General features: G+C 32.7%; 1 protein-coding gene across 5 annotated transcripts in view; it reads right to left on the bottom strand.

Annotated features, from left to right (window-relative positions):
- The window catches only part of LOC126968307 (probable nuclear hormone receptor HR3), a 146,132-nt gene that overhangs the window by 59,810 nt on the left and 72,868 nt on the right, over window positions 1-13,454 (bottom strand). For 3 of the 5 annotated variants that reach the window (XM_050813237.1, XM_050813242.1, XM_050813241.1), the window contains exon 1: window positions 6,441-6,558. The exons of 1 other annotated variant lie outside the window; for it this stretch is intronic. The gene's annotated coding sequence lies outside the window, so the exon portion shown is untranslated. Of the gene's footprint in view, window positions 1-6,395; window positions 6,411-6,440; window positions 6,559-13,454 lie in introns of those variants that run through there. One more of the 5 variants, XM_050813238.1, reaches the window with a different exon arrangement.

Genomic DNA, 13,454 nt, shown 5'->3' with positions numbered 1-13,454 from the left:
CAAAATTTGTACCATCATATTTAATGGCAAATAAATGGATATGAATGAATGTGAATATGTTAAGTCTCAAGTCTCATTCACCAGCTACGGCGCACTTCAAACCAAAACACAACCTGTCTTATTAATAAATGTAGTGTAAAGTTACTCCAAGTTACAAAGGTAAGATAAAGACAAATAGTTTTAAATTTGGAATAACTTTACTTCGCGTTTATTAATAACACAGATTAAGTCTTGCACATCAATGCTTGAAGGCTAAAAAAGGAACACCTTTGATGAAAAAGTGTTTTGTGTATATGTGTAGGTGTAGATAAAGAGTATGTACACACAAGGTTAAGTTGAAGGAAAACAGTGATTGAACTGGGTTAAAGTCCGTGAATTTGTGTGACCTCGAAGTGCTATGAACCTGAGACCCCAAGGTCGCTGAGGTCAGATTAGGGCCGTTCGAGAGCTAGCCCAAAATGTAGGGTACGACCTGATAACTGCTGACCTATATCGGATCAAGTTTGAGGTCAACAATACATTTGGTGCCGATAGATGGTGCTGTTATCAATCCGTGCAAATTTGTATACTGCTTGTGTAATAACCAATAAGATTAGACCTAAGATAATTTATACGCCTAGAAAGACTATGACAGCTGTGAAAACGACGAAAAAAGAGAAAGAGGTTGACTGTTAACCTGTATTTTCAGTAATGTACGCTCACTAACACAAGTGACATTCAATGAATATAAGACGTATCTTGTCACACACACTAAAGTAATAAACCTGGCCTGTTTTCAACGGTTGTCTAGCAGCAAGAGATCTATCTTTCTATAAATTATCTACGATATAGGCTTTTTTTATAAGAATTATTTATTTGTTATTATGAATAACGAGCTTATTTTAGCAATGTCTACCGATTAGATAGTATAGTTCGCAAAAATGTGTCAGCGAAATGTAAAGCAACCCCTTTTTAAGCTCATTCGTTTGTGCGCACGACTAGTCCATTCATCTTTAGCTAAGGCGTTTTAATTCTTGCCTTAGTCCTTTTATTGTAAAAATCCTTCGTTCTTGTGGATTTAAAATCGAGCTTATACAATTATGAAAAATTCCCTAGAAAGCGCAATATCAACGAAAACCAAGCTGGAAAATTCATAGGCATAAGTTTATAAGACAATCTCGTTTTGTAACGAGAACACGACAGGCAGCAAAAACAGCGCCTGTTGATGAGCATGAAGAATGGAGTAGTGTACCAGTGGGACCAGTGGGAGGCTCCTTTGCACAGGATGGCAGCTAAATTATGGGTGCCACAACGCCGCCTATTTCTGCCGTGAAGCAGTAATTTGTAAACAATTCTGTGTTTCGGTCTGATGGGCGCCGTAGCTAGTGAAGTTACTGGGCAAATGAGACTTAACATCTTATGTCTCAAGGTGACCAGCGCAATTGTAGTGCCACTCAGAATTTTTGGTTTTGTTGTTTTGAATCCTGAGCGGCACTGCATTGTAATGGGCATGGCGTATCAATTACCATCAGCTGAACGTACTGCTCATCTCGTCTTTTATTTTCATAAAAAAGCCATCGCTTCCCTCGCACATATTATCTTAGGCATGGTAAAGACCAGCTTGTCGTGGGGGCCATGACGCCGCAACGAGCAGTAAATAATAAAGAATAATACGACTAACTTCAAGATAGCCACCGTGCAAAAAATATAATTCTAACCAAAAAGTATTTAAAAAGTACATAATGTTTGAGGATGTTTGGACGGAAGCATTCGCCTGAAAGTGCGGCTCGCGCTTGGTCGGACTCTTAAATAACATCAACATGAAACTCGTAAATTTTTGTAACCTACATTTCAATTTCACTTGTGCAATGTATTAACATCAGTCTGCCCGAACTCTCACTAATTAACGTAAAAACCGATAATGAAGGAACCGTTTCGAAATTAAAAACGCTTATATAAACGTAGCATGTGAAAATTCAAGAATCTTCTAATTATTTCGTTGGTTTTAAGTATGTCGAAAAAAAATTTTTACGTTTGTTGTCGCAGTTATTTGGAAAAATTACAGATTTGAAAAATAACTTCTCATTCCATAGAGTATAAATTCCAGTATGGTCAAAAGTACGTTCTGATAATGTAATTGATGAAGTTTCGAATCAAGTATTTGCATACAAGAAATGTCATTCGGTGAAGTGGAAAATTGTGTTTACTTGTTTTTGTGTTTTACTTTAGAAAGTTCGTGAAATATAATATTTTTTACTCTATAGTTAACTTGTTTTAAATATATACCTAGATTCGGGATTCTTTTGTAAAGAAAAACCTGGCATTTCTCTTATATTGAGAGTTTGGCAATGACTTATAGACGAGCGATAGTTTGATGCGGCTTTTGGTCAAGTAGTTTATTCGATAGTCTATTGAGCTTATGCTTTAAGTTTGAGGCCAACTAGGAACTTCGAATATGTTCCCACATCTCAATGTTTTTTTTTCTATGTTTTATGTTTTTTTTCAAGACAAAATTGTATTTATTACATATAAATGTGTGAAGTGAATAAATTCGGAGAGAGATTGAACCACCGCTTATGTAATGATTATTTCAGGTACTAAAGTGTAGATTTATGCAAAGTTTTTCATATGCCAATCTCCCTTATAATGCTAGAAATAAAAAAAGCACCAACGCGCTTCGTCACTTGAATGAATAATTACATAGTTCAACATAAAATTCAGCTACAAATCCTAAAACGTTTGTGCTGAAGCCTGCATAAATGTTTAGTTTTGATGACAACGCATGCAGCTAAGTGACGTCATTCTAATTCTAATATGGCCGAACTATCAAAGATGGCGTACCGGTCATTTCTAATAGCTTACACACATGGTTGGATTTGGTCCGGCCGAACCAACGGACGTGGTTTCAATTTCGGTATGGATATTCAAATTCAAATATTTTTATTCAAAATAGGATGTGAAATCACTTATTGTCAAAAAACTACCACCCATTCCAAAATGAATGCCTCAGGCCTGAGAAGAATGGGCGCAACAAACTCAGCGGGCTTTTTTTTATCAAAAATATTTTTTACAATTAAAGTAACATTTACAAAGTAACATTGTACAAATAAACTTATTATTTAATAGCGTGAGGGCGGTCGCTCCATTCCCAATCTGTGGTATCATTAAGAAAGTCATTGTGTTATAGTAACCTTTACCACACCAACGTTTTTAACAATTCTTTTGAATAACGTATTTGATCACGGTATGCTATTTTGGTATTCGATGGTATGTTGCATGGTACATCGCACAAAATGATTATAGACCGTACCGAGTACGACACCGGACCAATTGGTGAGATGAAGGTGCAAATCCGACCATGTGTTTAGGCTATTATGAATCTCTTATAATTAGCTATTTTTATGTCATCAATTGAATATCAGACTCATTAAATAAGTGCTTTTGAACGTATTCATAATATTAATATATTCAATTAAAATATTGTACTTATTAAGTATGTTTTAGCATTAGACAAGTAACTCTCAGAAAAATGATTTAAAATTCAAGCTTTTGATGTAGTATTATTAATCAAAGTGATCACTCTTATGAAAAACGTTGGTAGCATCTATACTTACAATAAAATCATATTCATGTCGATTATGTAAATAAAAAATATACACGTCTTTGTGTAACCAAATCCAAAATATATCATATAATTGTTTGTATATACAAAAATATTAAGCCGGCTTCATATCAACGCACTTATGAGTAGGTATATAATATATTCTTTACGTAAGTTTGATATTGATTTGAATTCAATATTCTTTTTTATAGAATTAAAAGACGTAAAACTTCTTAAAATGATATCCGCAATAAAAATTAATAAAACTCAGCCATCAAAACGCGGTGCATCCTTTCTAAAAGCATTTTATTTTAATATCTACTTAAATTATCTTATGTGGAATGAAATGTGAAGTGAACTTTGTACTTGTATACGACACAAATGAACTAGATGATATGTTAAATGAATGCAAAATTATAACATCGAGTTGAAAACCCTAACGATTAAAAGGAAATTACACTAGACAGCTTTTCAATCCATCCACGTGGCTCGTAAAAATGGGTCAACCATTATAGCATTAACAATAATCGTTTGTCTCTTTCTAGTGGTGAGTTTTGCCAGCGACGTGAAAGGGATGGGCATAATTCTGTGGGCTTCGTGATAGTAAAATGGCCCGGTTTTCAGTTAACGGGTAAAGAAATATAGCATTGTTGATTTGAATTGGAAGACTGTATTCAAATGCAGCGTTATTATATTCTTTTCATAATTTTGAGTATTTTCATTTCAATGTGTTTTTTATTTTTTTATTTCATTTGGGGGCTTTTTATCTATTATTGTATTTGGTTAGTCATTTTGTATTTCAATGTGTATGTGTTTATTTAGTTTTGATAATTTTTTCTTGGAACAGTTGGACCATGCACGCAGTTCACAATAATAGGCGATCACCCTAACCCATAATATAATCTAAATAAATCAAAAGAGCGCTACTGGGCTTTAAGTCATTTACGTTCGGAATTGTTGAACAGGGATGCAGAAATGATTAAAATTCAATTTTTTGTTGTATGTTTTATATATTATTTACTTAAAATGAAACTCTGCTAACATTACCATGAATATCCTGAAAAGAATGGGTAAAACTCAGTGGACATTTTTTAGACAAAATCACGTCAAATTATAAAATCTAGCGCTGAAAGCCTAGTTCCCAAGATGTTGTATAGTTTATAAATTAATTATTTTGTAGAAACCCATACCAACGCTTCTAACAATACTTTTAAGGATCACAAAACATGTATTATGACGTAATTATATGAGTTCCCGAGGGAGTGACTTATGAATTTAACACGCACAAAGTCGTGGGCAAGTTAGAAAAATAATAATTCATCCTTAAAGTGTCTCATGGACTTTTTAAAGCAACTTTTAATTTAGCCCACTTTTTAGTATAAATCAAATATTCTTAAGTTCAGATAAGAGGTTCATATTTTGGTTGTAGTGCTAAGTTCTAGTATTCATTATCGATGTTAATTTGACTTGGATGGTTGGATGTTTAAGCGTTCGGATTTCCCAACTGCAAACGGTACTTCGCCGCTTGCTTAGAATTTTAATATTATTGCATTCTTACCGAACGCCTATTTGCGTAAGCATTGATAGTTGTATGTGTGAGTGTGTTTATATTCTATTAATTATTAGATTATAATGATTTTCTCTAATCCGGAAATTCGGATATAATTTGGATTAAAAATATCTGGTAAAAAACAAACTACCAAACATCACACACTGCTTACGCTTATTTCATAGCCTGAATTTATTTATTTGTTTGTTTCGTTTTTAACCGGTTTTTTATTTGTTAATGAGATTAACATACGTTAAGTTATCAATAGGTACATTATGTTAAACAAAAATATACGGGTAACAACTGAAAAATGCTTATGGAATGGCATAACCAATTACGTCTACATATGATAATTTTTTCAGTTGACAATAAGGGTTATATATAAGTCCGTATTATTGGTAAATATAATTTAATCTTTTGTATTTAAGTATGTCAAATAACCATTTGGTCTTATTAAAATTAATCCTCAAAACGTTCTACCGTTAAAATGTAACTTTCTAACAATGTTGTAAGTGAGAAGAAGCTATCTATAAAATTTTCTCAGCATCGCCTTTTGCGATTAAAATAAGTTAGCACAAAAACTCAGTCCCAAGGTCAATGTGGAAAATTGCTCTTAAATTATATTAAAAAAAAACAATGTTTCGCTATTGGACAAATAATTTAATAATGTTATTTCAACACTTTAACTAAATGTTTATGTTGATGTTTTTATGTAATACTTATTATTGAGATTATATTATTCAGTCTTTGCTTCTTGCTATGAAAATTTTTATTAAAGACACTGATTTTATACGTTGAGACTCTTAAAAGAAGCCATTAACTTTCCGCGGCGCTATCAAAAGATAAGGGGTTTCAGAGGAAAATTAAGTAATATGTACTCGCTTGTGACATACAGACAAACAGTGTTGTAATGTTTTATGTACTTATCTATTTTGTACAAACCGAGATATCAACTGCATTTATTACAATGATATGCAGTTCGATTTCTATAAGCGACTATTTTAACACTAGTATCCTGTGAAATTTCACTTTAAAAAACGATAGGAAAATTCGTCAAACATCAGCAGACAAGTTTTGAAATGTCTGAATTTTCAGTCTCACAGCAACGTGACGGAAGTATCAAGTAATTAGCTCGAATTCAGTAAATTTATTACAATTAAAGTAAATTTCGCACGTAACACATCTCCGCTAATTAACCAATTAAAACTAATTCATATTTAAACTGGATGAAAGCATCACAACTTTCGAAAAGCCGAGTTGTAAAACCTCTAGTAGGAAACCTCCTTGCACATCACAACACTGGCCACTTACACTGCACTGAATTAAAAATAATTACGCGCCAAATTGTTAGGACCCGCTCACACAGATGTTGTAAGCGGGCCATCAAGGGAGCGACTAGGAAATGAACAGGCAGTGCACACTACCGCGCGCTCCCACACGCGAGTAACTTGTGTAGTGTGGACGCAAGCTTGCATGTACTCGAGAGTCGAGATGCATAGCGCACACACAAACACTTTTTAAAATTCGAACGCGGTGTGAAATCTGTAATTAAAAATGCAGTTAATAGTTAACGGGGTTGTCGCATTAATCGCAGTGTTTCGATCTCCTTGCGGGACTTAGAACCTTATCGATAACGGTTTGTGAGAAAAATGTTACAGCTATACAGTAATTGCGTAATTCTCGGTACGTTAGAGTAGGACAGCAGTAGTTTGTGCTAAGTTAGAGCGAGAGATATGACATTGTGTAACATAGGGAAAGCTCATATTTTCTTTGTATGCGTTCAAATCTTAAGTTTAAATGTGTGTACATTTTTCGTTTGCAGCTGTGTGCGTATTTTTGAAAATCTCTTGTCATATATCGTAGTAATGTACGTTTTGCTTCAACGAATTAGAGTCTATTTTTGCAGGGACGTCGCTGGCTTGGCAGCTTTTTGTGTAAGTTCAATGACACGCGCTTTGGCATGCGTCTTGGGCCTATTTTTTTAGTGCTAAAGTCCACAAAGGACGTTTTCATAGAACAGAAAGTAGGACATGCGTACAGGGAGATTATAAAGTCAATTTTCCTCAAATAAAGTTGACTAATGGCAATACCTCGTTAAAATGTTAATGAGTCGATGTAACAAGAATTACGTGAAATGAGGACACAGTGATAGTCAATAATTCATAATTTGCAACGTTGCCATTCAGTACTAGATGGCGCTGTAATAAGGATTATCGCCGCAAAAGCATTTTGTATTTTTTACGTTTTATGAAGAGCCTTTTAAATACTAACATATAAGAATAAGTATACTTACTGCTATTCAAATTATTGATATTTTAATATGAAGCGAATATATGTAAAACCTACATTAACAATAAATTACTATTTCATTTTATAATGTTAAGAATCGGTTATACAATTTATTCAAAATAATTATAACCTATTGCTGTTACTACAAGCCACTTAATACTATCTCTATTTTCTTCTTGTTTAAATCAATTTATTGCTATTTTAAGAGTTTAAAAACAAAGTATTATTTATTAATCTATGTCTTAAAATAGATGCACATTGTAAATGAGTGTTGCATCACAGCGAAGGAAATGAAATAACAGACATAATATTTATACATCCGTCTCTTGCTGTCACGATAGCGCCATCCTTCTCATAGGTAGGGCTGCCCCGCTTGTTGCATTGTTTCATTATTTTAAATCAATTACTAGGTATCACAGTTTCATTAATACAATACATACCTTGTGAACTATTTAATAATTTGCAAATTAATTTATAAGGCGGAATTTTTAAAGCACTTGTACTGTTTTCTCCCTAAATCTAAAAATCTTACTACTTAGAACTTCTCTTAGCTAAATGAATGAATTTTCTTTATAAGTATTAAAGTCAAATCTTATAATATTATGTACAAAAATAATACGTGTACATTAAAAGTTACTAAATAATTATAATCAGTTCATAAATTTTATCTTGAGTTATATCATAAACTGCTATTAGCAATTTTCAGTTTTCCTTATAAGTGTGCTAGGAGGTAGCCCTAAAGCCATGCACGAAGAAAAGCGAACTGAAGCGAGTGCCGTATACCTATCTCGCTCTAATCTTAGAGTGTGACTGTATTTCTATTTCGCTCGTGCAAGGCAACGGAGTACGTTGACCTGTCCTTGTTGCATCTGTGTGCGTCGCTTTACAGTTATACGCATTACGTGTGTGCGCTGTAAGGACTGTTTCACACAGACACGGATTGAAACATAAACCGCAACTTAATTTGTTTAAAATTTGTGTCGCTCCTTTTAAGTACTCACTGAAGTATTATTCTTGAACTGAAAATGCTCCAATTTTTGGTGTGTTTATTTAAATACTTCGTTCTTACCTGAAATGAAAAAAAAATATTAATAATGTGATGAATAATTAAAGAGTACATTACAATTATGATTATGAGAAACGGTTATAATATGAGAATACAAAAAAAATTTTGTTTATTTCATCATGCATTTTATTTCAATGGCATATTTTAAATATTAATTCAAAAAAGGCTCATAATAAGTGTAATAAACTAGCTAACTATTAATGACATTGAAAAAAATAGTTATTATTTCCCCTTGGTAAACTTCAGAGGTGTTAAAGTATATTTATAATTTCATTAATATAAAATACAAGATTGATTATTCGTCTATATTAGTAATTTAGTCAAGTGACACAGACTGGGAATCTATTAAAAAAATAGTAATCGTAATTGTATAAAAAGATGTCAAAATAAAAAGAAAACATATTGAAAAGGCAATCATAAGACTTATTCGATGGCAAACCGATGCAAAAATAATTCACATTGTATTGTTTATACTATTAAATCAACATTACCATACATGTATACAAACAAAACAATATCATAGCATGGAATCACCCTTACTTATAAAAAAAGTTGCGTCACACTCCATAAAAAATGTCTGCCCGAGTCGATGTTACATCACTCCGTTTCATGTGTGTGTGTACACGTGCTATATACACACACATGACACATCTGTGTTGTGTAGGCTTTATACCTAATGAGTACGTTTTTAAAAAGTGCTGAAAGGCGCTTCGGGTAGGCCTTTGAATTGCATACATTTTTCCTTGATTAGATTTTAAATAAATGTGCCAGTTGCTTTGAAGGAATACTTGAGAAAATACTTTAAGTTTAAATCAGGGTTTGCTGTTATATATACCCAATCTTAACATATATAAATTAAATTATATCAATTAATATTTTACTCCTGAAATAGAATATCTCAATTTGCTTAAAAGTATCTAATACTCGATTTTGTTTCACTAATCTATGCGTTACATAAACATGCTATGCCCAGTGGTTTTATCCACGTATAATTTCTTTAAATACCTATTCTAGCAATTGTATAAGAAATTGCCATCTACAATTAATAATCTGTGACTCTTTAAGATAAATATTTTTGCAATGTATTACCAAACATTACACTAGGTCACACGAATAAAGGAGTTCCCGAGGGCAGTTTCTTTTTCACAGTAATCATTATTTAAAGCCAATTGAGACATTTTGCATAATTTTATCATAGCCTTGAATCTGTCTATCACATGTTTTTAAAATAATACTCAAAAGATGCTGTAAGATCTAGAGTTTAAATAAACAACAGAAAAAGTTTTCACCATTATAACACAATAAACCATTATAAAAAACTAAACATTAAATATTGATTATTTCGCTCGTATTTTATTAATTTGACTAAACTACTAACTAGATGAATATTGCTTCTCTTTTTATCCTCGATATACAACTGATGTTCGAAATTACTAATATTATATTAGTTAATGATGTACAAGATATCAGATTTTGACTGTTAACTACAAGAGTAACAGATATTTTCTGTCAAATAACCTGGATGTTTAGGGTAGGGTTCCTTTGTTCTTGAGCCATTTGGATGTGTTACATTCTTCGAGAAACAACCAAATAGTGGAATACAAGCTCCTCCTAGCTCGGTTTTTCTGGGTCGAAACGAAATAGATACTTCCATAAAATCGCGTGTAATAAGGCTGGGAACGCTACTAATTCTATGATTTATTCTTCGAATATATGCGTTGTAGAATTACGTTGATCGAATGTACGTAACGCGCTGATTACTTGGCAAGAAGCGTACAATGCAACAATGTATGATGTATGTACACGTAATATCAGTAATATTGGTGTAGGTCATGTTTTAATTGGCTTCGAAGAACTTGCATGAATACGCTGAATATTTTGTGTGAATTATCAAGCTTGTGTAATGGCTTGGGTGATCACCTAGTAAGGACTAATAAGCCGTCCGATTCGTATTGACTAAAAGAAAGCCAAGTGTGAGTTGGCGTAAATTAATTATAAACAAGCTTAACAATACACCGATATGAGATCACTTATTAAAAGTAAACAACTATCACCCTAGCCACTATACCCTACCATCCATTGGAAAAAGTATGCCTCAGACTTGAGGAGCAAGAAACTCAGCGGGCTCCTTTTTTTTCATAAAAAATATGGTTAGTATGTAATATCCACTGCCAATCTGTGGTATCATTAAGGAAGCCATCACTAAAAGCCCAAGTACCATTGGCGATGCAAATTTTAAGACAAACTCTTTGTTCGATGTTTTTGTCATAACATTACACCAGAAACAAACATAAACTTATTCTTCCTGCTACTCGGCTAAGTCAAGTTAGTATGTCTTTTGTGGGGTAATGTAAATGCTTTTTACAACAAGATCCCTGAAAATGTTCAAAACAAATGTATTACGAAATTCAAAAGAATTGTTGAAAAACGTTTGTTTTGTTCGTCTTGATATTCAACAATATATTGAATAGCAACAGTTAAGATTTTTATTTCTTTAAATTTTGCTCTCACTGATTCTTCAAATTGATCAGATAATAAAAACAATTCTGCCAAACATTACTCTGGCGTGAACTATCCACACAAAAAAGTATTCAAATTAGCTATGCTTTTTGCTTCTTTTTTAGGTTCGAAACATCATCAGAAGTGCTTTTAATTATTTTATGTTTTCTCCTGTATCCTTTGATCATATGTGCGTCGATAATTTCTTTCTGTTCTGTTGATTCAGGTTATGATACAATTTTATTGATATCGCTGCTTGACTCAAAAACAGTTGTTTTAACTTCAATTACCTACTGGGGAGAATGCAGGTCCTACTCTATATAATATAACTCTTACATTTGTGAACTCGTTGAATCGTTTAATTATTTATCAAAAGTTTAGATTGTTGCCGGTTTTTTATGAACTAAGCACGCTTTGCGTTTTGTTTTGTATGCATACATATCTATTATTAATATTAGTTTAGAAATCAAAGGAATGTGAGCTAACTGCCAGATGTGCTCTAATTAATTTTTAAAGAAATAGGTTTAGTGCACTTATGTCTGCCGATCTAAATGCAACGTTGAAAGCAATTACGAAATATAATGGTGTATTTGTTGCTTCGGTTTTTGAAATATATTAAATTGTAAAGATTTTAATGGCAAAGGGAGATCCGAGTATTGTTATTTGTCTTCCAGAATGGTGTGTCGAATAACATTGGAATAATATAATATTGACAGCCAAATGTTTATAGTACTGTTTTATTACTTTTCAGGATTCTATACCTAAAGGAACACCCTGTTTAGCTTCCAATGTTCTTCTGTCCGTTCGTCTGTCTGTTAGCAAGCTGTATCTTTTAAACTGTTATATTTAGACAGCTGATGTTGTGACAGAAGTGTTTCTACAAATTATAAGAACCGAATATAGAATAAGTACAAACTATTCATATATATTCACTCGCATTTCACCCTTATTCCTATATTTAGTCTTTGTTCTCATTTACATCACGATAAAATGCACGATTCAAATTCTTACGTTTTCGCTTATTTTTTAAATAGATTGATAGGCTTGGGGTATTTGGTAGCCCAAAGTAAGTAGTTGAGAACACGCGACAGAAATAAAAACAAAAGCTGATCAAAGCTGGGTTCTCTTAGACTTTTCCTAATAAGATTTAGAGGATGAGCTGGCCAAGAAAGGAGCTTCTTCAACCTTCACTGGACCGGAACTCTTCAGTTGTGTCAGTGAATTCATAATCTGTAGTCGTGAAAAATTAGAAAACTCGCGAAGTAGCTAATCATTGGCACTCGTTACCAGGCCTTGATCTGGTAAAGATCGCCGGAATACGTTGGATGAGGGCAGCGCAGGAGTGATCATCGTGAAAATCTTTGGGGGAGGCCTTTGTCCCACAACGTCTTCCAGCTGATGATGACCAGGCCTTAGGCTAAGCTGCTAGTTGCTGCAGCAAAGGGGAACGGGAGGGGTCTTCACGTTCCAGCGAGATTCATATATTATGTGGCCATGTAGCACATAACAGAATACGACAACTCAGTGTCAGTAGGTATTCACAAAATAAAATGCTCAGCGCGCCTAGAAGATTCAGTACAAAAATAGAATTAATCCACTCTACTGTTTCGCAATTTTTAAATCGCGATATATTTAAGACTCTTTGACTATTAAATAAAGCTATATTGCAAAAAGTTACTCAATACACATAACAATAACATTTTTGGCATTAAGCGCCTCGTAAATTTGATACTTTATTTGCCGTAAATTCCACTGAAGGTAAAGTTTTAAGTATTGCAATTCCTATGAGCAATCTTTAAGGTTACTTATTCAAATCAAAAGAGAACGACACTAATTTGCATTTGTATTTGCCTGTCTTATGTGCACAGTATTTTAAATTATTAATTCACAAATATTTAGATTCGGATGATTTAATAATAATTCGTATATTAGGTACTTGAGAATGTCAAAACATAACATTCTCACAATATGCCTTTAATATCACACTATTAAAAACAATTTAGGATTACTTTTAAGCAATGCCATCTGCTTTTACAGATGATGATTTTATAGTACAATGATATAAGTATAATAATATGAATTAAAATGTTAATTAAAACATATTTTCGAATAGTTTATATTATGATATAATTCGCATAGTACAGTTACAAATGCAATCAATTTACGACTTGATGCAGCTATTAATTTATATGCAATAATAATCAAGTAAGTTTACTTTAAGCACCTAATTATCCCAAAAGACTGTACAAAATATATTATATAAATATACAATATTGACGATAACTTTAACTTTAGTAAAGGAATAAACATGTTTTAAAATAACGTGTAAGGTCTAAAGATATTAACATTGCCTAAGCAACATAAATAGGCTGTATAAGTAATTAAGTAAGCAACTGTCATAGGCTTATAAGTGCAACATTCATTAAATCACTGGTATGTCCATGAATTTAGTAATTGATTTGAAACAGTAC

Source organism: Leptidea sinapis, chromosome 15, assembly GCF_905404315.1.
Source record: "Leptidea sinapis chromosome 15, ilLepSina1.1, whole genome shotgun sequence".
Classification (NCBI taxonomy): Eukaryota; Metazoa; Arthropoda; class Insecta; order Lepidoptera; family Pieridae; genus Leptidea; species Leptidea sinapis.
The sequence above is the reverse complement of the archived record's forward strand: the minus strand, read 5'-3'. Positions and strand labels throughout refer to the sequence as shown.